This window comes from Otolemur garnettii, unplaced genomic scaffold, assembly GCF_000181295.1.
Source record: "Otolemur garnettii isolate 467f Iridium unplaced genomic scaffold, OtoGar3 scaffold00016, whole genome shotgun sequence".
Lineage (NCBI taxonomy): Eukaryota > Metazoa > Chordata > Mammalia > Primates > Galagidae > Otolemur > Otolemur garnettii.
Genome location: NW_003852411.1, coordinates 26,510,814 through 26,537,102, shown reverse-complemented (window position 1 = coordinate 26,537,102; position 26,289 = coordinate 26,510,814). Strand labels below are relative to the sequence as shown.

The following is a 26,289-nucleotide window of genomic DNA, read 5'->3' as shown; positions in this document are numbered from 1 at the left end:
AGCTACTAAATAGTTTACATTCAATTAATACAAACAGAAATAGCATACTACAGAATCCTGTCTTCCCATTTTTTCACAAATTTACTCACCAACACCAACCAACTTCCTCTAACTATAGAAATTATTGAAGAATTATTGGCCATCTCCCTACCTGAGGCTCAGCTGGAATTAAATTTATTTCCCTTGAACTCCAATCTGACTTTCCCTTTCACACTGGCATTGATCCTACCAACTGTCTGCTGTTTCATTAGACCCTATCCAGTTGTGTTTCAATAGGGGGGAGCAGGTCAAGAAAAAGAGAAACCCCAAAGTGTGATAAGTAGGGACAGAGAGAGGAAGGAGAAAGACTGAAGAGGAGAAAATGAAAGCTGGGGGAAAGAGGGAGGACAGCCCTGGGCTGCACATACAATGGACAATTTGTCGTCCAGCCCGTCCTCCAGTGACTGGAACACGTGGTCTCCAAGGATAGCCTGCAGGAAGGAGGGGAGCCCTTGGCCAGGAGCCCTCAGCTCTGGCAGGCTGTGCTGCCCTAGTCACCAAAAGATCTTCAACAGACATTCCCACAGCCATGGTTCTTCATGGGTGAGAACACAAGATTAGGTAAGGAAAGCATAAAAGTCTTTTGTAAGGAGAGCTTGCCCTAAATTAACTATAAACTGAGTATAATTGTGTGCAGTGAACTGCATTACAACAATTTGGAAAGCACTTATCATTATTACCCTTAATTGAAATTGGGTGTCCCAAGATGCTCTTGATGTTGATGAAATCATTGCTGACGGTGCCATCCCAAACATCCTGTGTGATATGTTAGCCTTGAATTTCTAACACGGAAAGGTTCCTTTTCCCAATCCCGTCATTACTTGTGTAGAGTTTATGGTTGAAATAGGGGGTGTGGGAAAAATACTCTGAACCTAAGACTATTATAATTATAGTCTAAAGACCCTTAAAGCAGTGGCTCCTAAATTAGACACACCCCAGAATCACTAGGAGGGCTATGTAAAACACGGATTCCTGGGCCCAACCCCAGAGCTTCTGATTCCAGGGGATCTGGGGCAGGATGGGGTCTGTGACTTCTCATTTCTAATAATTTCCCAAGTGACGCTAATGCTGTTGGTCCAGGAACCACACTTTGAGAATCACTGGTCCAGAATGTTCCTCCCTCTCTCTTGCCGCACCCATGGCCCTGCAGACACACACAAGGAGGTCTTATAAGAGTGTCTAAAAAGGTGCTGCCTATCAATTAACAGAGAGCTTCATATCTCTTCAACTATTTCGACCAAATCTTCAGAATGACTCCTGCTAGTTTTGATAATTAGGGGAAAATAGAAGCTATGCTCTAAAACTCACATTTTCCTCTTTAAAAATCATGGTATGAGCCAGGTATGGTAGCTCACACCTACAATCACAGGACTTTGCTAGCTAAGGTTGGAAGATGGCTTGAGGCCAGGAGTTCAAGACCAGCCTGAGCAAGAATGAGACCCTATCTCTACTAAAAACAGAAAAATTCGTGGGGTGTGGTGTTATGCACCTGTAGTCCCAGCTATTTGAAAGGGTGAGGCAAAAGGATCTCTTAAGCCCAGGAGTTTCAGGTTGTAGTGAGCTATGATGACACAACCTCACTCTACTGCACTTTAGCCTGGGTGGCAGACCAAGACTCTGTCTCAAAAAAAGAAAAATCAGGCTCAGCACCTGTAGCTAAAGTGGCTAGGGCGCCAGCCACATACACCAGAGCTGGCAGGTTCAAACCCAACCTGGGTCTGCCAAACAACAATGACCACTACAACCCCAAAATAGCCGGGTGTTGTGGTGGGTGCTTGTGGTCCTGGCTACTTGGGAGACTGAAGCAAGAGACTCGCTTAAGCCCAAGAGTTTGAGGTTGCTGTGAGCTGTGACATCACGGCACTCTACCCAGGATGACAGCTTGAGACTCTGTTTAAAAAAAAAAAAAATCATGGCACAACTGGAGGAAAAGATGAGGATGAGTGTACCAACTTAAGACGGTCGTGACCAGGGCCTGCACGGGTGTGTTGTGGTTAAGCACAGCACCAAGTACAAGGGCCAGTCTCCCCTCCTCTTTGTCAGATGTGACAGCTACTAGGCACCAGAGCCATGTGTACCTAAGCTGGTAAGTGGGTCGCCCTGAAAGGATTCTGCATCCTGATTCATCTCACCTTTACCCTCATGCTCAAGTTGCTCTCTGCCGCCTCTATTAATTATCACCTCTTCCAGGGTCAGGGAACAGTGCTGAGCAGCCCTTTTATTGTAAGACTCAGATGACCTCAAAGCCATGCATCTCTCACAAGGCACGACTGCCATCAAATGTACCTGCTTAGCTGAGTGTCCCAGACTCACTTTAAGTGAGTCCTCCCTCATGGTCAGCTGATTTATCTCCACCTATGCCAGTGAGAGCATAGGAGATTACCAGGAACCTTGGCAGAGAAAGAACTTGCCAGTGTGGATGCAACTGAGCTTTGGGAAGTGTAGGTGGTTAATGGGCTATGAAGCTTCTGCTTAAGAGGGGCTGAGCATGACCTTGGTGCCAGGTTCTAAGTTAATGCAGCTTCCTTTTACATCCAATGCCTTGATAACAGATGTATACCTGAGAAGTTGTACATAGACCAAACTCGCATAAAGTTGAAATTTATTTTCCCATTGAAGGAGCTCTTAATTTTGTAGATGCCTTATTTTCAGGGAGAAAGAAATATTTTTCAATATACAGAAGGTCCTCATACTTCCATCATTCACATATCCACCTAAAGCGAATTTCTGCAGTGTTTGATACACATGTGTGAACAAGACAGAGTGTCTGTCTCAAAGCATTTACAGTCTGGTAAAGGTTGTCAGGCCTTTACCAAACAGTGTTTTGATAAGGGACAAGATGCTGGCGGGGGGATCATCTAATGGCCACAGAGGATCAGGAAAGGCTTCCTCAAGCAGAGCTATACAAAGAATACAGTGGATTTCACAAAAATAAATTTAAAATAGAGGCTGAAGCAAAAATATTCTAGGACAAGAGGGCAGATGGGAGTGCGGGTGGTGAATGAGAGGTAAGCAAAGCTGACCGAGGGGGCCTTTGCATTTCAGTTTTCTAAACTGCAGAGCCAAGAGAGTGATATGGTTAAAAGCAGGTTCGGGTTTGGAGCCAAAAACAAAAAACAAAAAAAAAAAACTGGGTTCAATGTTGGCTGTTGGGGAACAAATTATTTAATTTCCCTAAATGAGTTTCCAGGGCACAGAGTAAATACTTAAGAAATTCAAACCTTCAGTATTCTTAGACACAACTAAAAAATATCACATGCCCTATTGAAGAGGGGTCTTATGAATATGGGAAATGACAAAAAAAAATTGTGTTTCTATTTAAAAAAAAAAAAAAAAAGGAAGGGGAGGAGAAGAAAAATCTCCACAAGTGAGGGAGATCGTTGTCCAAGCGGATAAGTACAAGACAAGGGCGCTCTTTCCATCATGCCTTCAGCAAATGTTTCCTGACCCCGCATAATGCTACAGCAACTGTTATTCTAGGTACTGGGAATACAGTGGTGAATAAAACAGAAAAGACTCCTTAGTCTTGTGGAACTCACCTTCCTTTGGGGAAGATGAATAAGTAAAGAAATGATCCAGGTAACTTTAGAATCTAGATACCATTTGAATAGTGAACAGTGATAAGCAGAGACTGAAAATAGTGAGAAAGATGGAGAAGCCAGTGGGGAAGGATGCTGTTCTAGACAGAGGGTGTGACAGGCTTTGCATACGGTTTGCTTGCTACCACCAAAGCTCCTGTTGAGATTTGATCCCCTGGGTGACGGTGTTGGGGGTTGGGGCCTGGTGGGAGGTGTCTGATTCACAGGTGTGGACCCCACATCCATGGCTTGCCAGTGAGTGAGTTCTCCAGGATCAGTTCTCTCAAGAGAACTGGTTGTTATGAAACCAGGACGCCCCTCACGTTCCCCTCTCCTCACACGTGTCTGCTTCCCTGTTGACCTTCACCGCAGAAGCCAGCCCAGGCCCTCGAACATCCTGAAGAGCCGTGTATAAACTAGATAAACCATTTTCGAATAAATTACCCAGCCTCAGGTATCCTTTTGTAACAACCCCTCAGGCAGACTAAGACAAACGGTCAGGGCTCTCAGGGACTGAGATTCTGTCCAGAAGGAAACATTTGAACATGACAAGAAGGGTTCAGGGCAGAATGTCCAGGGCAGAAGGAATAGGAATGGGTTTAGCGTGCTCAGCAGGGTCTCAGAACATGAAGAAGAGGAAGGCACAAGAACAGGCAAGGAGGAGGGTGCCCGATCCCGGCAGGGCACACAGGCCATGACCGGGCCTGCATTTATTCTAAGGGCAAAGGGAAGGCACAGCCGGTCAATGGCAGAGACTGGAGCAGACGCCTCGTCCCTGCCCCTTACTGCGAAGGTCCGGGCTTTCTCCTTCTCTTTGCCTCCTGTGCTTCCCACCTCTTTGAGAGGCCCGGTTTTCTCTGCAATAAAAAGAGGCTCCCACTTCTCTGAACACCCACTGATTTTTAACTTTCTTTCCACCATTTCACATTCCTCCAGTTTTCCCATAATCTATTTTATATTGTTTCACAGGTTTAGTGGCATTTCCTCAGACGTATTCTTTGTCTTCCCTTTGTCTCCTCTGTGTCATCCCGGGGGCTGGCCCTTGCAGGCAGCTGTATCTGTCTGGGTTCAGCCAACAACAGGCATTTACAAAGAAGTCAGAGGAAAGGGAGAAACCGGGGTGTTTCCTGGGCCTCCATCTGCCTCGGATGATGTCTGTGGCAGTTGCATCTCCTCCCAGGCACTACCTCACACCAAACAGGGCCAATACAGCTTCAGCCTCCACCAGACGTCCCCAAAAGTGACATCACCTCCTCACTCCATCCCTCAGCTTAGGGGTAGTGGCAGTTTCCCGTTGTTGCTACTTTATAGATTATCTTACCTGACCTGTTTGCATCTCAACATTCTCAACAGCTGTGTAGTCAATTCTCTGTATTAAACTCATTCCATTTTAAGCATTGAAAATTGCTCCTTCTATCTGGGTTGTCCCCTGGCTGATTAAGTTCTTGAGAGTGACAACAAATTTCACAAGTTTGGGAATGATCCCTTCATTTGCCAGGTAGGCCTTTCCACACACTCCATTTCACTAGCCATATTGGAAACGAAGTTAGCTCAAATCATTTCCTCACTTCCTTTGTTAACTTCCTTGAAACTAGTTTATATGAGACTAGTCATTATGTAACGAAACATGGCAAACATGTGCCCCAGGATTTAGACATTAGGTTCAGAATTTGTTGGAAATAAGCACTCAGTTTCTGAGAGCAGTCAGCACCATGGCCAGATCCGAGAAGCCACAGACAAAAACCAGAGGCCAGAAAGGACTTGAAAGCAAACCTCCTCCAGAGATCGGAGAGGGAAAATGGACAGCTGATCATTTTGCTGATGGAGCCTCTCTTCAATTTGTCTCCAGCATCTGTACTGCTGTGACATAGAATTAAAAAGACAGATTCTACCACAGGTATATCACCTCTCGGAATAGTTAAAATTGGAATGAACTCTGCAGCCGGCTCTGTATATGATCTATCAGATTTCACCAAATATAAGCTACTTTTAATTGTAAAAAAAGTCATTATTTTATGGACTACCAAGAAAGAAAAAATACAACCAATTAAATTATGATACAATGTTTTTTGTTTGTTTTTTGCAGTTTTTGGCCGGGGCTGGGTCTGAACCCACCACCTCCAGTATATGGGGTCGGCGCCCTACTCCTTTGAGCCACGGTCACCACCCATGATACAATGTTTTCTCATCCCATTAGCTGTGAGACAGAGTCAGATCCCAGTTTTAGATATATTAAAACAGAATCCAAGAAAGTGTCTTAGAATTTGAAATACGGCATCAGCACTGCTTTAGGCACCCAAGTCCTCTTAAACTATACAGCTGGTTTGAGGAGCTCCTCATTCTAGAAAACCCCAAGGCTCAGGACCTTGGGGAGGGCACCCATTAATAGGAGGTATGGGTGGCCTCCACGGTTCCATTATTAGTCACACCTCCCTCACATGTTCCAAAATATCTGCTTGGTCATGTTTTATGACACCAAAGGAGGCGACTAGAGTTCTATGGTGTATGGGAGAAAGCCTGATACTTACAATAACTGCAATGTAGCCTCAGACGAGGCATTTAACCTCAGCGTCCTCAACAAGGAAATGAGGGAGGTGTGACAGACGGTGTCTTACGTTCCTTTCAACATGGTCATCTGTGTTTATAAATGAAAGGAGAAAGTACTAGCAAATCCACTGTCTCAAGGTTTTACTGAATTCACATCGGTTCTCAATTGGGAATATTCTGCCTCCCAGGGGAATTTGCAAAAGGCTCTTTTTCTAGTTGTCAGTAGATGGGGCCATAAATGTAAAATAGCAAATTATCCCACGAAAAAAGCCAATGGTCTTATACTGAAGGATGTTGATTGACGCTGTTAATGAACTAAATGTTTGCATCCCCTCAGATTCCTATGTTGAACTCCTAAGCTCCAGTGAGTTAGTCTTAACAGGTAAGGCCTCGGGGTGGGGGCCATTAGATCAAAAAGGAGAAGGTCTCATGAATGGAATTAGTACCCTTTGAAAGGGACACCAGAGAACTCTGTCATTCTCTTTCCTCCATGAGGGGATAAGACAGCAGGCTGCAGCCCAGAAAGCAGCCCTCACCTGACCCCAGCACTCTGGTACCCTGACCTCGAACTTCCAGCCACTAGAACTCTCAGAAATAAATGTCTGTTGTTCATGTGCCACTTAGTTTTGTTATGGCAGCTGGAACATACTAAAACAGGAACCTTCTGAGAATGTGATCATGATGGTGAACAGAAATCTCTAAGCTTATTCTCTGATTCCATAACCATTTTTTAATTTTATTTTATTGTAATGATTTACTGTGAATGGCTGAGACACCATCACTTAGGCAACACCCAAGGGGCCTCCACCCACCCAATTTGCTATCTAGGCAGCAATCTGAGTCTTAACATTCTCCTACAAACTTCTTAAGTTTCCTTTCTCCTGATGGCAGCACCAGCCCTACATATAAGGTAATAACTTTCTCTATGGTCTGAGATAAATGGGACCAACAGATTCCTACTGCTCTGCCATGTGACTTACAAATCATGAATGTAGGCCCATAGCTTACCCTCCAGCTGCCCCTCAGTGGAACATTCTGGGGAAATGACACGACATGTGAGAGAATAAAGAAACTTGGAGAACACAGACAAATGGCTGCACTCACATTTCCTCAGGGAGGAGAGGGAGGCCCAGGTGGGTAGAGGAGCTGATCCGAGGCCACAGCCCTGGTCAGTAGCTCCAAATCTAGGCCCCAAGTCTCCCGGCTCAGTTCCAGCACCCTTGGCCTAGGCCAGGTGGTGGCAGAAGGAGAAAGTCCTCCACAGGTCAGACCCAGGCGCCTGATGAGCATTATGGTAAACTCCTGCCCCCTGGCCCTGGAACAGACTAGTCTCATCACCTCCACACCCTCAATCCAAAGGGCTGAGCACCAGCACTCTTAACATTTGTAAAAAAGTTTCCTAAAGTAAATTATTCCATCTTCCTGGCTCTCTAACTAGAGCTCGTAGACATAACTAGTCCTTTTGTGTGTGTGATGGTTCTTAACCTTTTGACTAGTCCTGAGAGGCACCGTCTTAAGTGTAAGCGATTGCTTTATTTAACTACACATGTAGAAAGTATAGGAGATTGGGCTGAGAAATACCAGCTCTGGGAAACACTTCCTCAAGGTTGGTGTTTGAAAGAAATATATGATAACAGCTTATTGTCTGATTAATTCCTTCTTTATACAGTTGGCCCGTGAACAACATGGATTTGAACTTCATTGGTCCACTTACATGGGGATTTTTTCAACCAGATACAGATGGGAAATCCAGTAATCGCAGAATGCAAAATGTAGAGGGGGCTGACTTTTCTATAGGTGGGCTCCCCAGGACGGCTGTATTTGAGCATGCCTGGATTTTGGAACCAACCCCCCAAGTATACTCAGGGAAAACTGTAGGAGGAGCTATTCTGCTTTATGGAGAGTTCTAGTTAACTGGCAATTGGATTCCCACAAACTTGCATTTGGTGTAAAATCACAGGTATTGTTATAGTTGAATAAACCTTTTTTCTCCCGCTTAAATTGAATTAACAGGCTTTTTTACTTATTCTGAAAAAAACTTAAATCCTTATAATTTGAGAGTTCTATCCCTTCAGATGCTCTGAGACAACTTTCTCCCAGCGTCCTGGAATCTTAATGATCACAAATCTGCTATTACTGGAAATTTGCCTACACAGACCATCCAAATCACTGGGGGCACCACAGGGACTGACACTGGCATGTCTCATGCTTCAGACAGAGCACACTCAAGGGGGTTCTCTCAAAGAAGGAGAAGGAAAAACCTCTGTTCATTGTCCCACAAGAATGCACCATGTTCCAAAGACAATAAACTAGGGGATGAGAGGCCAGTTCTGTGAAACCAGCCTCCCTACCCCTTGAGTGGAAGGGCCAGGGATCCACGTCCGTGCTGAAGCAGCAAAGGGCCTCAGATGAGCATGTTGAAGCCCAGGGTAGTATGCCACTTTAGGGAACATCTGCAGCCTGGTCCTGAACCCCTCCCCCACTGTGAATTACTGCATCTGGGTTCAGAGTTCATCAAAGACAGAGGAGCATATTACATTCCTTTTTTCAGACTTTGGAAAAGCATCAGAAATGCCAGCACATGATTCTCTCAGCCTCTTGAAGGGAAAACTAGGTCTCCACGCATCTCCCTCCCATGTAATGTGGAGTAGCTAGGTTCACAGCAACCTAGAGAGCCAGGAGGCACTAGGAAAGGGAAGGAGCGGGGGAGGGTGAACCTCTTCTGTACTTTGCTTTTTCCACTGCCTGGTCTGCTTTTAGGAAAAATGAAGAGCTTTCCAAGTTATAAGCGGTTGTTTAAGAAGAAACGAAACACAACTCAAACTACACTGACTGCCTCATATACACAATGCAAACTAGTTCTTGGGGGAAAGAGCTAGAGCTAATGTCACATTCTCCTTGGCACATTCACTTCGCAGAGATTGTGTCTGGTGTCCTTCGTCCTTCCTCCAAGAACCAAAATTCCCTCTGGTCACACTCCAGCTGTTAGATTAGGTAATGCCAGCTGTGGCTCCTTGTGTCACTGTCAAGCAGCCTCCCAACCATATGAAAAGGGCACTTTGGTGAGTCAGGACCATGTCCTTGGAGTGCCACCACTTCTTGGATCTCTTCACTCTCCTTTGCCAGTGTATGAATAGGATGTCAGAAGAACCAGCAGAAGTCCCCCATGCTTCTGTACAGTAGTGAATTCCCTTCACTGAGCACTTACTTCGTGCAGACACCAGGACAAACACCTTCTCTATGTTATGTTATACCAGCCTCACGAGTCTGCCTTTTCGTTTTCCCACAGCCATGCAGTCTCAGAAAATTACATCAGCAGAGACACAGGTAAGAAACGACTCAGTTTTAAAAACCTTCAGCTTTTCTGTGATTCCAAAATCCACATCTGAACCTCTCTCCTGAACCCCAACTCCTTGTGTTCAATTGCCCACCAGACACCCACATCCACATGGTGCCCCAAAACCTTCATACTCAGCCTGCCCCACCTGAATTCAGTATCTAGATCAGCGGTTCTCAACCTGTGGGTGGAGACTCCTTTGGGGAAAGTTTGTAACAATGAAAATACATTCTGCATATCAGATATTTACATTATGATTCCTAACAGTAACAAAATTACAGTTATGAATTAGTAACTAAAATAATTTCATGGTTGGGGGTTACCACAACAGGAGGAACTGTATTAAAGGGTCATGACACTAGGAAGGTTGAGAACCACTGCTCTAGATCCTTCTCTCTTTTCTGAACTTTCTATCTCTTCTGTGACATCACTCTTCATACAATTTAGAAACCTCAAGGTCATCCTCAATATTGGTGTCTCTTCCTATATTTCATGGTGCTTTAAATTCTAGAATTCAAGTCTCCTGACGGCAGGTGCGTGGCCTGTTTTGTTCACTGCTGTATCCCTGGCACTTAGAATGATGCCTGGTGCACAGTAGGGATTCACTAAGCACTGAAGGAAGGAAAGGAATGAATCCATTCTGCGAAACCTCTAGCTTAGGAAGGTTCAAACCTTCACCTCCCTTGGAAGGACATTCCCAGTCTGCAGTTACCCATCTTCCATCCATCTCTCTGCTTCACTTTTGGAAAAAATTGATTGAGTAACACTATAGCCCCATTTACAAATTTCTGATCAGACTTCCCACAACCATCAGAATACATTCAAATAAGACATACAAAGGCCTTTACATTTTGGCATTAATCTTACCTCCCCCTAACACCAGGATCTCAGAGCCCCAAGGATTGTGTTCACTGCAACCCCCCCCCACAACTGCCTGGATACAATCCCACCCTGAAACTCAGCACAGGCTGTGCTATCCCATCTTTCTAACAGCATCCTCATCTGCCTTTCATCACCTACAAATTACCCACTGTCAAGTCCTAGCTACAATGTCATAGCCATTCATCGATAAGCATTCCCCAAATAGCATAGGGTCGTCTGCCCTTAGACACATATACACACCCGAAGGGAAATTAGAGCTCCCATTATGATGCCATGGCACTTTGTATCTCTACTATAACATTCATGTATATTATATTCTATTTTATTGTAATTATTTTGTTATAGGAGTTTCGCCCACTGAGGAGCCCAAGTGCCAGAAACACAGAGGTGCTTTCCCTTTCCCTTGTAATCACCAGTATCTAACCCAGTGTCTGACAGATACAGATAGGCCTTCACAATGTTTGCAGAACTGGCCTCAATTTAATTTAGTTAACATCAATCAGAGAGTAAGGAATAAACAGTCCTGGACTTAGTGAGACTAATTCTCTGAGGTCTTCACCGCCAAGGCCAAAGTAAAAACTAAAGTAATTACTTGGGTAGATAATTCATGAAAGAAGGAAAACCATTTGCATTTGAATGATCTAGCGGAGGATTTTCTGCTTATTGATGTTTCTGGAATTTTTCAGATAATGGCTTCAATTCTTTGATTCTTTCATGGCATAGAGAGTAGGCCAGAAAGTTAATCTAACAATCACGCTCCCATCTGAAACCAGGCAACTTTCAACCAGCTCTGCTGAACAGAAAACAGCCATAGAAACCACGTTTTTAGAACGCCATAATGCAGAGGTCGAAGGGCCTGCGACATTCAGTCAGCACCCTTCAGCGCTCTAAAAAGCTCCTAACGAATGCCAGGAGGTGTTAAGTTGCTTTCCTGATATTTAAATAACCTCACATCTGGCCACCATTTATTTATGCCCTTAGAATTCTCAAGGTTGGGGCACGAAAGAGAGCGAGCGAGCAGCCTGGGCAGACTACAGTAAATGGTATATCTGTGGCACCGGGAGCCAAAACCCAACCAGAACTCAGCTCTGGCTCTGGGAGCCAAAAGGAGGGCATGGTTTGGGTGCCACATAAGTCTGTGCGTCGGTCCCTTCAAGTTCATGTGCCCGGGTAAAGGTGATCTCGGGCTGCAAAAAATCGACGTGCCCTGCTTTTGCGCGCGCGCACCCAGACATAGGCGCGCGCGGGCGCGCAAATCCCCAGCACCTGCTTGGGAAGGCCCCTCCCGCAGGCGCGGCTCCGCCAGCGCAGAGCCGGCGGATTTACCGTGGCATTACTTTTAATTAACTCTGCGGCGCGGCGCGGGGAGCGCGGGGTGGGCCCTAATCCCGGGCCCGCCTGACGTCACCTGGGAACGCGCGGTGGCGCGGGGCGGCGCGGACCGGCGACGACCTCGCCGCGACCCGGCCGCGCCTCCGCCCGCGCGGGGCTTTGCTCGGCGGGAATTAAGGGAAGAAGAAATGTTAGTACACTTTTAATTGGAAACCGAGTTCTTCTTTCAGGGCGGCTTGTTTACTCAGGATCGGGCATTAGAACTCAGGGGAGGCTCTAATTGAAGTGATGGCTTTGGAGATTATGGGGAACATATGGCCCTACCGCCGGGCTCTTTATCTGCATTTTCTCATAAAACTGCCGTCCGTGTGTGTCTCTGCGGCCGGCCTCCTGCATTTTTAAGAGGCCTTTGAAGAACGGCCCGAATGCGCGCGGGGGGATACAGCGCCCAGGCTGCGTGCGGGGCCCGCTCTCGGTGCCCGGCCGCGCGTCTTGTCCCGGAGCTTCCAGGGCACCTGGCACGGACGCTGCCTCCGGCCTGAGCGCGGAGAGGGAAAATGAGGGCTGGAAAGGGAAAAAGCCAACTGGTGACTGCCTGGCAGGGGTGTAATTCAAACTGTTGTGAGCAGACGGCAGGAGGGTGTTGCCAAGGTAACGGGAGGTTCCCTCCCGCAGCCCTTCCACGAAGGCCCGGGAGAGGGAAGCCTCAGAGTGCTGGGTTGAGGCCAAGCCCCCACATGAGGGAAATGCTAACACGAGTGTCTTGGGACAGAATTACATTTTTCCCCTATCAGTCAATCAATCAATCAGACGTGTAACCATACACGCTTGCAGGCTTACGGCACCAATGGCTAACTGGAGGGTTCTCCCACCCCAGCCAATTACCTAGTTAAATGTGAATTTCCGATAAACAATTTTTATTTTGCTGGAGCATGCGTGCAAAAACTACTATTCATTATTTATCTGACATTCAAATTTATCTGCACCCCGTGGGTTTTTGTTTGCTACATTCCACAACACTAGGATACATCTGCTCCTTCTAAGGAAATACTGCCTTCTGTTTTAGCTCCAGAATTCCACAGCACCAAAGTTCTGCAACTGAAAGAACAGCCCACTGAGATGCCCCAACTCCATCTCTCTCAGCTTCACCTTCTGGGGCAATGGTTCTCAACCTGGGGTGCACGTTAACCATCTAAGCAACTTTCTCAGAATCCGAAATCCCAGGCTTTGCCTTAGATTGATTAAATCCCCAAGGCTCATTCCAAAGGTAGCCAAAGTATTTTTTCAAATATATCATTAGAATATGTCTGATAGGGTGATTTGTTGACTACTTTAAAGGGTAACTCTCCCTTGAGCATATACTCTTGTTTATTTATTGACTGTCTCCCTCCACTTTGTGAAAGAAGAGCTGTCACCCCAGCAGCATCTACAAGTGGCCTGTTACGTACTTTTTGCTCAAACATAATTTGCTCACTAGTCAAGCCTCATATACTTCTGTGTGTTCCGCACCCCAACCCATCCCCACCAGATGCAAATGCTCAGGTAATTCCTAAGGATGGGACAGATGCTGAGTTGGTTCAGTCACTGCTTTCCCACCTACCAATTCCTAAGAAGGAATACTTGGATGCTTTATCCTGAACACGGTCTAGAACCACTAATCCCACCTAGCACATCCCCCCCCCAACACACAAATGCACACACAATACTCAATCCCTGATCAGAATCACACACACACACACACACACACACAAACAGAATGCCTCTGGTTCCCAGCATGCAACATGCAACACTGGATTTAAACCACGAAGAATCCAAATGGTTCTTAAATGACAGAGTTTTCACATCCATATACTCTCACAGCACCAAATGGTAATGTACCAGAGGAAGCCGCAACCTAGTTTGCCACCAACCCTTCATAAACTGGACTGTGAGGTTTTTACTTGGTCACAGAAAACAAGAAACAGGGAAATGTTTGAGATGATCCTTCTGCTTGCTGAGTAAACTGTCTAAGGCATCTTCAGATCCATCCTCTTGGTTGGAAATCTAAACTTAGTGGGCTCGGCTGGAATGTCAGTACAAGAAAACCAGTGTCTTTCCAGAACTTCCTCCCTGCCTCATATTAAACAATAGTAAAAAAAGTGAGTCTCTGGTCATGAAATAATGAAAATCATAAAAGACTGAAGTCATGAGTTGGCTCCTGCACTCCTAAAATTCACCAGTCACACCTCAAAGCCCCAAAGAAGACCCAGTGGAAAGGTAGATGGAGAGAGGTACATTTTCATGCCATCTGAAAAACAAATTTGAGTCTATCTCTCCTGAGAGTGGGAGAGTGGGATGATGACAGATGATAGGACATTACAGGTCATCTTGTAGAAGAGGACCGTTGGAAAATGTTTTGATATGTACCCATGTTTTCCTTTGTCTTACTTTTATTCATTTCACTAATGAAGGCTGTGGTTTGCACAGCTGATACCTGTCATCTGGACAAAAAGGTCAACTGATTTTTCCTGTTACCATGAAGTAAGTCACAGGAGCAGAAGAACCAAAAGTTAGTTGAGTAATGGTTAAAACAAAACAAACCAGAAAAAACAATACTACTACTACCTTTGTGCCCTTTTCCCCTACTTCCTCATTCACATTCCACGTTGTCTGTAGATCCTTCAAAGCCTCCTGCTGACTTATAAGAGGTACCATGAGAAGTATAGTGACAGTGATTAAAGTTTAAGGAGGAAATGGATGTTAGAACACAAGGTGGATTTGTGACTGATTTTGAAAGGGAGCGTACAATCAGTTCAAATTTTCATTGTTTTCGTTGCTTTAATTATATGTAGAATGGTTCTTGAGTTGGAGTCTCCCAGGTAGTAAGTCCTACTGAGCACCAAAATGCATTCTGTAGCCCTAGGAAGAGCTCAATGAAATATGAGAACAAAACACAGTGTCCATCTTCAAACACATGCACACTTTAACAGCTAGGCAACATGGCATAACGTTTAAGTGATACATGTTCTACAGCTAGGCAGGGTTTGAATTTGGACTTTTTCAATTACTAGTTGTAGAACGTTAAGCCAGTTACTGATTCTTCTATGTTCTTCCTCATCTGTAGAATGGGAATAATCATAATGTTCTCTCGTGGCTCAGTAATTGTTAACATCATTATTGCCAACAGCAGCATGCAAAAACTCATAATGATCAAGCGTCCATTTGGCCAATTTTAGTTTTCACCAAGGCTGTGCAGGAGAAATGAATGCATACAGCAGCCCACTACTACTGATCAAACAAGCTAGCAAGCAACCGCACTGCTTTTAAATGTGGTTCTTATCATTCATTTTAATCCAAATTTTTGTGTGAACACATTTCCAAAATCAAACTACAGTCAACGGAAAAGAGATGATGTGTTGTCTGATCTGTATATTGCCTGTAACTGTTTAAGCACCCAAAATAAACTTTACCCAACTCACAATTATAGCAAGGGCTGAGCCCCTCTGTTTCAGTATCAAGTGTCCTGTCTTGGTAATTGGTAGAATTAAGTTCTTATTCTGGCTTATCCCTGACTCAAGTATCCTGTGTCTTTATTTCTCCATCTACATTATGAAGACAAAACAAATACACTAGAAGGCAAAGGTTTAGTGCAGAAAAGAAGTGCTGGGCCTCAGAATGAGGGCAAAACATAATTTAGGCAGTCAGTTTTCTGGCTGTGATACTATGAAAGAGACAAAACTATTGACTTTGAAAACAACCTGAAAGCCTTGAGCAATTATAACCACTTCTTGTCTACCATCTGGACATGCCAGAGTAATAAATCAAAAAATATCCAAGACCTTTGTGCTAGTCATGATGCAAATCCATGTGCTCTTGGTGTCTCCTTAAGAATAACAGCAATACGAAGAGATGACAGTTGACTATGTGTTTACTATGCACAGGGTACTACACCAAGACTTTGGGCCCAGACGTCCTATATTAGTGCTTTTTTTTTCCTTATTCTCAGTATGTGTGATTAAGACATTTACTGACTTGAAATTTTAAGTACTTTATACCAATTCCAAAAGCTGGGGTTAGGTATGTAGGTAAATGTGCTTCGGAGCTGTATTTTCAAAATTCAGGCCATGATCCCTCAGTAGCTTATGAAATTAATGCAGTGGGCTAAGATTAGAATTTGAAAATAAATAGAATAGAAAATATCACCCCTGGAAAGCAGTGAGTCACTCTGGGTGTTGAAATTAATTCCACACACAGACATAGAAATGTGTGTCCAGGTCATGATAAAAAAATGTTATTTTTTACTGAGATGTAGTTAAACTTTTCTGAAAAGTGCTGCCCTTAGAGGAGAGTCTTTTGAAAACACTGTGTTAGGGACAAATATAAAATATGATTTAAATACCTTTATAATTGTATTTAAATACAAATATAATGTTCATCAGAGTACTTTAAATATCAACTCAATGTTTGGGTTTCTTTTTCTTTTCTTTTCTTTTTTGCTTCTTAAAAGGAAGAATGGCAAGACTGATCTCCAAGCATGTCCTTTTTCCCAACTGTCAGCCCCTTTGTCACAGTAGTTGGCCGGCTGTTACATTAGGGTGTTAGCTTGGAGATGATTTTCTCAAATGTGCTGCTGAGTATTCACTAACTCCTCTGCTTTTCTTTTTCTGTAACTAAAACATAGCATTCACCACAGAGCCTGACACAGTAGAAGCATCTGTAAGAAATATTTGTTGAATTAAAGATTGGTAACGTGGCTGCCGGGAAGGACAGATAGATTATGGCATACAATAGAACAATGCTAGCAGGCCTATTTGGAATAGAAAGAGTGACTTTGGCCTTAGCGGTACAGTGCATTCATTAACAAGTAACTGTCAGGTTCAGTGTCCTTTCTGCACTTAAAGGGCTAGTGTCTTTAAATCATGTTTTATATTTCTCCCTAACACTGTGTTTTCAAAAGACTCTCCTCTATGGGGGCACTTTTCAGAAAAGTTTAACTGCATATCAGTAAAAGTGACATTTTTTATCATGACCTGGACATACATTTCTATGTCTGTGTATGAAATTAACCTCAACACCCAGACTGACTTACTGTTTACATCCACTCTAAGAGCAACTCATTCAAAGATGGGAGACATCCCACCAAGAGGCACAGACAGTTCCACCCCAGGATAACTACATGCCAGGAAATGTTGTTCAGGAAGAAATTACTTGGATATTCAAAACCAAATCATGACCCCTCTAGGCATGAGTTTCCTGGTCTATAAAAGAATAGTAAACCCTTCCCATTCTTAAAATTCCTATTAAGTCCCAGAAACAATCACGAGAGTATTTCCTCCCAGTCTTCTTCATTGACTGTGCAGGATGCAGAGCTGGCTAGAATATTCAGAAACTGGAAAGCACATCTGGGACATGTCGGCCCCTAGTATCTCGTCTCCAGTTTGTGCACCCTAGCCACCCAAAATGACAGACTCTCTGTCTGTACCCTGTGAGATGCTGTAAGTCAGCTATCCAGAGCACTGGATACATGGTTGGACAATTAAGTTTGCAAACTCATCTTAGAAAAAGTGCTACATACCTCGTTGCTGAATATTACTATGACCACCTTCAAAACACTCCCCTTGGAGCAACTTGGAAATCATTTTCTGAAATGGTCATTAGAGGTGTTGTCATATAAGATCTAACAATTAAGTTCATGAATTCATCCTACAGTCACCGTCACAGTACTCTTCTTGGACATCTGGACACCATAGTGATATTCAGTAATGAGGTATGGAGACTTTTTCTAGAAGGAGTTCATGAACTTAATTGTTCGTGAAAGCAAAGACCTCATAAAAGCAAAAACAGAAGAGGAGATGTTTAAGAAATGATGGCTCTTTGGGACATAAGCTTGTGAGCCATGAGCTACCCAGAGGTACGCTTGCCCGCACACAATGAGATGATAATGGTAAGTGTCATTTACTGGGAAGCAGCCAAGTTTCAAACCCTCAATTTGCATTATCTCTTTCCATTCTTATAGCAACCTACAAAGGTATTTTAAACCCCTTTTTGCTGATCAGGAAATAGAATCTGGGAGAGAAGAAGTGGTTTTCCCAAGGTCACACTGCTTGTGAGTGTAGGGTAAAAATGAAACTCAGACTTGTCTAACTTTTGATCCCAAGCATCACAATATGGAGAATTAGATGTCCTCATAACTTCTGCTGACTTTTTTTATATCTTGTGCTACAATATTCAGGACTATGAATAGACAACAGTAATATCATGGAACAGTCGGCATTTTCCAGAATTCATGAGGTAACTACTTCCTCCCTAGTCTAATTTATTGAAGAACAAGAAGAGACCCAAGATACGTTGAAAGTAATACTTCTATATGAATAAAAAAAACCAGTCCCAAGATGTAGAAGGAAACTAAAACTAGTTTAGTGCCAATGATGATGAGCTAACTTAGAGGAGGATAAAAGCTATATTAAACAAAGACAGTGGCAAGAGAGGCACCTGGATCTTTTGAAGCACCAACATCCCATGTCCCAAAGAAAATTAAAAAGACAGTAGATGACCATTCTCTTCTGGCTTGAAAAATTTCCTCTCTGGAAGGAAGTATGGAGAATTCTCAAAGAACTCAAGTTAGCCCCCCCCCCCATTTGATTCTGCAATCTCATTTCTGGTCATCTACTGAGAAGAAAAAAAATTTTATGTAAGGACATTTGCACTAGATTGTTTACCGCAGTTCAATTCACAATTCCCAAGATGTGGAAACAACCTAAATGCTGATCAACCCAGGAATAGATCAACAAATTGTGGTATATGTATACCAGGGAAAACTATTCAGCCATTTAAAAAAGATGGAGGCTCGGCGCCTATAGCTCAACCGGCTAAGGCGCCAGCCACGTACACCTAAGGTGGCGGGTTCGAATCCCCAGCCCGGACCCGCCAAACAACAATGACGGCTGCAACCAAAAAATAGCCGGGCGTTGTGGCGGGCACCTGTGGTCCCAGCTACTTGGGAGGCGGAGGCGGGAGACTCGCTTGAGCCCAGGAGTTGGAGGTTGCTGTGAGCTGTAATGCCACGGCACTCTGCCCAGGGCGACAGCTTGAGGCTCTGTCTCAAAAAAAAATAAATAAATTAATAAATAAATAAATAAATAAAAAAGATGGAGACCACATCTTTTATATTAACCTGGATGGAGTTGAAACACATTCTTCTTAGTAAAGTATCACAAAAATGGAAAATCAAGAATCCAATATACTCAATACAAATGTGAAGCCAGTAGATGATCTAATACATGCCTACGTAAGAGAAAAACTCAATTCAATTCAAATTGGGGGCAGGGGGAACAGGAGAGGGGGAAGAAGAGAGGGGGATGAGTGTGCTCCCACTTAATGGGCACAATGTGAGGGTGTACGGCACACCTTGTGGATGCAGGACACAATTATAAGAGGGACTCTATCTAGCAAATAAATGTAAACATTGTAACCTAGTTGTTAAACAAAATAATAAACAAAGGGGAAGAAAAGAAAATTAAAAAGACAAAGAAAGAAGGATTCACAGATTCCAGTATCTATGAAGAATCTTCTTTTTGGCTTTACTGAGAAGAAAAGTCATACTAGAAATTCATACTTCTTCACTGAAGACCTCAGAGGATAACATGATCAGGACAAGGTTACTTTATTCACACAATAAATGCAAGTGCCTGTTGCATGCCAAGCACCGTGCTAGGGCCAGATGAGTGCAGAATACAAGGATAGAAGCAGCCTGAGCCTCACAGTGCATTTCAGACCACCCCATAAACAGAGGCTATGGAATTGCTGCCTTAATCCAAATAATAAAACATTCTTTGCAGAAGAGGACCTCATGACAGGGACTTTACAACCCAGGCTTCCTCTGGGAAACTCCCTCTACAAAGCAACTCTGCACCTAAAAGATCTCTGCCTTAGCCAAGGAATAAATCCTAGGCATAATCTAAAATGAAAACTTGTTTTCAGGAAGAAAAAATTTTAAATGGTAAAAAAAAAAAAAAAAAAGCCCAATAAACAAGGGAAAACACAGTTTGTTCCCATGGTGAGAAATGCTAAAATGAAATAAAATGCAAAAGATATTGGGAAGAGGAGCAAAAAATGAACATTCTTCAGTGATCCCAAAAATGAAGAAAAAAGAAAGCAATTTTTAAAAATATGTTTCAGATTAATATGAAGGTACAAATGATTAGGTTATATTGCTTGCAGTTGTTAGGTAATATTCAAGTTATAGTTGAGCCCTTCACCCACATGCTGTATACCCTACTATTGCCCAGTAGGCAAGAGCTTACCATTTCCCCTCCCTCCTTTCTCCCCTCTCCTCCACTTGAATTTAATTGTGTTTTTCTCTCATGTGGGTGTATAGTTGTTTATCTATTGATTTCATATTAGTATTGAGTACATCGGATACTTGTTTTTCCATTCTGACTTGGGTTGATTCCATGTCTTGGCGATTGTGAATTGAGCTGCTATGAACATTGTAGAGCAAATGTCCTTATAACTAGAATCTACAGATAACTCAAACTAATCCATAAGAAAAGAGCAAATAATCCCATTTGTAAGTGGGCAAGAGACATGAACAGAACTTTCTCTGAAGAAGACAGACAAATGGGCAATAAACACATGAAAAAATACCCATAGTCTCTAATCATCAGAGAAATGCAAATCAAAACCACACTGAGATATCACCTGACCCCAGTGAGAATAGCCCACATCACAAAGTCCCAAAGTTGCAGATGCTGGCATGGATGTGGAGAGAAGGGAATGCTTCTACACAGAAGGCAATTTTTAACATAAAAATAACATAAAACTAAGTGCAGCATGATGTACTAGATTAGATCCTGGAATGGATAAAGACATTATTGGGAGTTTTCATGAAATCAAATAAAGTACAGTGTTAGTGCTATGCCAATGTTAATTTCTTAATTTTGATACATGTACCATGGTTATGTAAATGTTGTCATTAGGGGTAGCTGGATGAAGGGTATATGGGAGCTTGTGTACTATTTTCCAACAGTTCCATAAATCTAAAATTTTATTTCAAAATTTAAAAATTGTTTTATTTTAAAAAGTTTTTAAAAACTGATGCCAGATATTCTCAGATGACCTCTGATTTAAAAAACAAAAAAAAGTGAAGATAAGAGGGGTAGATAATTAAGAAATGCAACATGGACCAGCCAGAAACTCTGGGTGTCTCCATCCTCAGGTTTAAAAAGCCAAAGGAATCATGAGCTACTTCAATAGAATAAGATATACTCAACAGTAGTAATAGCAACACTGTGCCAGTTCAGACCACCCATGGAAAACTGCTTAGTGGCACCTCTCAAAGAGACTATAGTACTTCTACAGATAGAAGAAAAAGTCTTCTACAAAGGCTTGTTGGAAGAATGAAGAAGAACTGGAAAGGAATAAAAAAGACTTAGCACATCTCTTAGATCTCAGGGAGGACTTCTGTCCTCAGAGACTGGCTTCTTTTATGAATTCTACAAGTACAGCTAAGACCAAGGTTTGAGGTCACAAAGAGAGACAGGTGCTGGAGCTCAATACAGCAATTCTGACAGTTCACTCTCAGGACTAGGTCAAGAGCTTCTGTAATATCATGAAATATGTAAAGGGTCTTCATATGGTGTCCTGGCAAAAAGCTTCTAAAACCTTTAAAAGGTCCATGTCTTTTGTATGCTAATGAGCTGATTGGTAGCTGGGCCCCCTTTTGGGGGACACGTCTCTAGAAAGACCAAGGCATGATTAAAAGGCTGGGACTTTTTAGTCCCACCCCTCAAACCTCCAAACCTCCAAGGAGGGGAGAAGGGCTGGAGGTTGAACTGATCACCAGTGGCCAGTGATGTCATCAATCATGCCTATGCAGTGAAGCCTCTATAACAGCGGTTCTCAACCTGTGGGTAATGACCCATAGGAACTGTAAAAGGACTGCAGCATTAGGAAGGTTGAGAACCACTGCTCTGTAGGAACCCAGAAGGACAGGGTTTAGGGAGTTTCCAGACAGCTGAACACACAGAGGCTCCTAGAGGATGGCATTTTTATCCATTAAAGTATCCTTTGGAATAAGTGGGTTAACAACAGTAAAGTATTTCTCTGAGTTCTGTGACTGCTCTAGCAAATTAATTGAACCCAAGGAAGCTGCTTTAGGAACCTTGACTTATAGCCAATAGGTCAGAAGTACAGGTGACAACTACTTACATCTGAAGTGGAGGCAAAGGCAGTCTTGCGAGGCTGAGTCCTTTACCTGCGGGATCTGACCTTATCTCCAGATAGAGAGTGTCAGAACTGAATCTAATTAGAGGGCACCCAGTTGGTGCCCACTGGAGAACTGCTTGGAGTGTGGGGGAAAAAACCACACTCATCTAAGGAGTAAACAGGAAAAGCACTTTGGTATTTGCCCCTTTATCTCTTTAGCTTCCCCATAGTTGAAGATACTCAAGCATAGGCCGGATGAGCATGTCATGTGATAGGCTCTAGCTCTAATGTGCCTATCAATTGCAAGTGCCCGTGACTCTGGAGAAGGAGATGAGCACAGGCATGAGTGATGCGGGGTCTCTTTGGGAGACGCCGAGCATACAGGTTGCCCAGTGAGCCCGGAGAAAACTGCCTGACTCTGGCTACAAATTCCATTCATCTGCCTGGGAGGTGCCTCAGGGCCACTAGCAGAGATTAGGATAAAAACGGTTGATTGACATCAGAAAAGAACACCCAGCAGCTGAAGATGTGAGCTTGGTGTCCCATGTAGCTATGAAGATGTCCTGAGCTTTTGTGTAAGTCAGATCAGGCAATATCATAAACCATAGATTCTAGAATCCTAGATTTAAGCAGCCCTAGAGGTCACTGGTGCAGTCTCCTTCCAAATGTAATTATAATGTGAAGGGATGAGCAAACTCTCTTCCTACAAAAGCAGTTCAGTCTGCACCTGGTTGGACACAGTTCTACCCAGTACGGAACCAAAATCTGTCATTTCTCTCCCAGTACATGATCTTCAACCTTGGGTGTGATTCTCATATGTTCCTTAGCCTTATTTTTACAAAGCAAAATATACTGAGTTTTTTAGTTATTTATCATTAACAAGCTAATCACTCTTCTCAAGACTTCTAGGTACTCAATGACTTCCTAAAATGCATCATTTGAAATTAGCCCAGATATTCTAAATGTGCTCTGACTAATGCAAAATAAATAAACAAGTCAATAACAGAACTATAATTACCGGTTTGGATTGTGCAATCCTACTAATGCAGAATACATCTTCTTGGCCCCTCTTTATCAGCTACAACCCTACACGGAATTCCACCAAAAACAGGCCACATTTCAAACAATTATAACTGAATTTTGGAACCTGATGGCTAGATTTCCTCTCCAGAGAGATAAATTGCTAATCTGTTTGCTTGTCAAAATCTTTTTGAACATTGAGAGCATCAGCTGCCACAGCAGCATTTCCTGCCAGGTTTGTGTCATCTACAAATTGAATAAACCTGCCTTATGTGTATGTGTGTTCGTCTAAGTCATTGATAAAAGCTTTAAAGATGACAGGTCAATCATTCACTCAACAAATATTTATCAAACACCTACAATATATATGTCTGGTGCTCAAGACAGAAACCAGAGGGAAACTGTGTTTGTATTGGGACAGATCCTAATACTGTTTGCTTTCTGTAAACCTCTAATAGGAGGTGGACTTTATTCCTTGAAGATTTTATTCAATTGATTAGGTACCTATTGATCACTTACTCTTCAAAGGAATTAAAAGCTATAACCTGGTCCTCTCATTAGTGAAGCAAGCTTTGATACACAAAACATTTTATGATGCAAAATACGCAGCATTTGTATAATTGACAAACGAGTGGTCTAAAGGAGATATTGATTCTGGCTGAGACCTGAATGTCGTTTCATTTAAAACCACAAAAACAATTATTGATTTTTAAACTTGAAGCTCTTCAGAACTACTGTCCACACTCACCCCACCAATATTACTTTCAAAAAAATGGTAGAGGTGCTATCTCTAGAATAGTCTTACTCTTTGTTAGACTTAATAATCATAACAACATTCCCTGTGTCGAGTCAAAACGGGTTTCCCTGTAGCTTCCTATCTACAGCAAAAGCACTCAATGATTTTGTTGAATAATTAAATAAATTTTCATTCTGCTCTTTGAAGTTAGAAGACAAACAAGTTTGATCCAACCATATGAAGGCAACAAGTGTGTCCTTATCTAAACAATTCCTACAGTTGACCAGGTTGTGAGACCTCCCCACTTCCACACCATTCTTATTTATCATATGCTGAGTCTGGGCCTGGCGTAACATGAACATTCAAGACATGTCTACTGAATGTACCTGAATGAGGGGGAAAGCTCTGATTTGTCAATATCATCCCCAGAAAGAAATTCCCAGAACTAAACATATTGCTGAAAATGTGGTCAGAAAAGTGAACCTGTTATGGTTCCTTCACTCTGAACATTGTAATTCTATTTCTCTATTAATGCTGCTCAGATCCAGCTTTCTCTTACTGCCTTTTTGGAAAAGGGTGGGAAGATGGAGACAGTACACTAATGCCTCGTGTTGATTCTGCAGTCAAGTAAAATCTGTGAACTTTTAACAGGCGCCAACTGGATAACGTCAGGATCGAGCCCCACACAATTGCCTATCAAGAAAAGCTACACCACAGATTTCACTCGGTGTGAGCAGGAATAGGATGTTCTTCTGGGTGTGCACGTCTTTCTGAGGCCATGCTGACAGAGCACCTAAGCCCTTTGGGAATTTGAAAGTTTTGCAATATTCTGGGGAGGAAGCCTAAGTGGGTGGGTGGAGCAAGAGACCTGGAGGGAAAGACAGGATGATCGACCTTGTTACAAGTGGAGGCCATTAGAACAGCCCCAACTACCCCTGATGGAGATACTCAGTATGTCAGCACCTGTGTTCTTGCCAAGAAGAAATTTCCTTCAAATTAAAATAAATCCTAGAAAACTTAAGACCAATAAGCCCAGTAGGAGTTGGGATTGTCCTAGAGTCACCTTTCTTAAGGCTGCAAGCAGGGTCAGGCAAGAAGAACTGACCGGGAGGTAAAGGAAACAGAATGCAGCTCCAGTGAAGGTGCTAACACCAGCCAGCAGATGTTGGATGCTGGCACCTACTGAACACAGGTTTTTTACATGAATTATCTTTTTTATTTCCCCGTTAGGTAGGCCTCATTATTGCTCTTTTGCAGTTGCAGAAACCAAGATTTAGCGAGGTTCAGAATCTTGCCCAAAGTCACATAGATGTAAGTGGTCCAGCCTGGATTAACCACCCAGCGATCTTTCTCCAAAGCATCTGTACTAGGTCCCATGTCATGAACCTTCTGTTTCATTTGTTGATTCATTGTTTAACGCAGAGTTTATGGAGCACCCTCACTGTTCCCGGCCTGTGCCAAGGCCTGGGCATACTGTGCTAAACAAGATGCCTACTGTCCCTCATGGAGTTTAGCACACTGAACAGAGAAACAACAAACATGGAATCACGGTAAGGCAGGAGAAATGTCCCAGCAGGAGAAGGTACAGGTAAAGTCACCCAGCATAGGGGAATCAGGGCCTTCCTGATGAAGTATCCTTTGAGGAAACTTAAAGGATAAGCCAGCAAGACAAAAGAAGGAGGGAGAGAGGCTGAGAAAGAAGAGACACTGACGCATACTGGTGTCCCTAAAGCCAGAGTGTAGAGTGAGAGAGATCCAGGAGGGGCTCCTGAAGAGGCCAGAGAGACGGGCAGAGTGAGGCCACAGAGGCACCCCTGGTAAGTGTGTTAAGGGGCTTGGAAATGGACAGTAATTGACAATGGCAAGAACTAGTAACGTCACGTGGCTCTTATCTCATTGAACCTCACTGATTCTGTGGATTAGTCAAATGCTGCCCTGGAGTGACTAAAACCCCAGAAGGGCACTCTATGCTTAATTTAGACAGTTTTAACCTGCTCTGTAAAATCTCAGAACCTCTGCTGTCTCTTCACTTTCCCCTTCCCTCAGGGCAATGAGGGGAAAGGCTCAGGTAGGTTAAAAGAAAGAAAGGAGTTCTTTCCTTTATGTGACTCGCCAAGCCTTAGATGGATTCCGTCCTTCCCCCTTGACAGATGAGGAAACAAAAGCTTAGGGCAGTTCCATGATCAAGATAGACTCAATTATTGGTTTCCAATTCATCATTCTCTTTAATAGTATTAGGTATCTGTACACTGCCAGGGCTTTGGTGTGTGTGGAGTATAACCGCATATTTCCTCTCCACTTGACTTTGGGTTTGATACTGACATTTGCTTTAGCCAGTGGATATTAGCAGACAGGATGTGCACAGAGGCTTGAAATGTACTCGTTGTGGCACTTTCTCCTTTACCAGGGAATCACACTCAATAGCTGCTTCTCCTCAAACCTGGACCTCAGAATGAATCACACAGAGCAGATCTAAACCTGGTCTGCAGCCTGGAGCTGAGCTCAGCTGAGACCAACAGACTCCAGCTAACTGGAAGTCTTCAACCTGAAGCAGAGTCACGCCAGTTAATCCAGAGACTTGCTATGTGTGAAGAAATATTCATGGCTCTATGCCATGGAACCCTGGGATAATT

At 43.3% G+C, this 26,289-nt stretch overlaps 1 protein-coding gene across 3 annotated transcripts in view; it reads right to left on the bottom strand.

Moving 5' to 3' along the window:
- The window catches only part of LMX1A (LIM homeobox transcription factor 1 alpha), a 163,793-nt gene that overhangs the window by 17,375 nt on the left and 120,129 nt on the right, over window positions 1-26,289 (bottom strand). The window lies entirely within an intron of this gene.